Here is a 746-nt window from a genome sequence, read left to right as displayed (position 1 = left end):
TGTGTGTGTGTGTGTGTGTGTGTGTGTGTGTGTGTGTGTGTGTGTGTGTGTGTGTGTGTTCATGTCTGTACTCACACACACAAATACTTATGCCTCCATACACTCAAGACCTGATGCAGCGGCTTCTAAGTATATTCAAAATAACACATTAATTCATCTCTAAAACCATTTATAATCATCGTCATTTTTCTCTAACCTTACATTTTACTGTGTGCTTCCACTGCATTACTGAGCACACCTCTAAGTGTCTTGGATATGTGCAGTGTTTTGTTTTGATTTGTTTTTGCGTTTCCAATTATGTCAAAATTATACTACTTAATATATGTTCAGTGCTTATTAATGTTATTTTCTATATAGAACAGATATTTCTAAGTCCTGGGAATTTGGCTATGTTTTTGTCTGCATCACTTTTAATCATTGCCAAAGCCCAGAGTACCTATTCTTATTATAGGGATTCTTTGTTTTCAATCCTCACGTTCTGGTTATCTCTATTTACAGATCATAGCATTTAAATAATTTCTTATTTTCTTTTCAGCATACATTTGTGTGTGTTTAGTGATAGCCGTCGGAAAATAGAGAGGTCACTTCCATAGTGGCGATAATAATACATCTCTTGCTACTCTGTATTTCACTTGTATGTGCACAGAATCTTCAGTAAGTTATGACTGTACGCCTAAAGGTGAAACTCAGAGTAGCAAGAGACTGGCTCGACGAAAATTATATATACATATATATATATATATATA

This window comes from Octopus bimaculoides, chromosome 4 (assembly GCF_001194135.2).
Source record: "Octopus bimaculoides isolate UCB-OBI-ISO-001 chromosome 4, ASM119413v2, whole genome shotgun sequence".
Lineage (NCBI taxonomy): Eukaryota > Metazoa > Mollusca > Cephalopoda > Octopoda > Octopodidae > Octopus > Octopus bimaculoides.
This window is presented reverse-complemented; position numbering follows the sequence as displayed.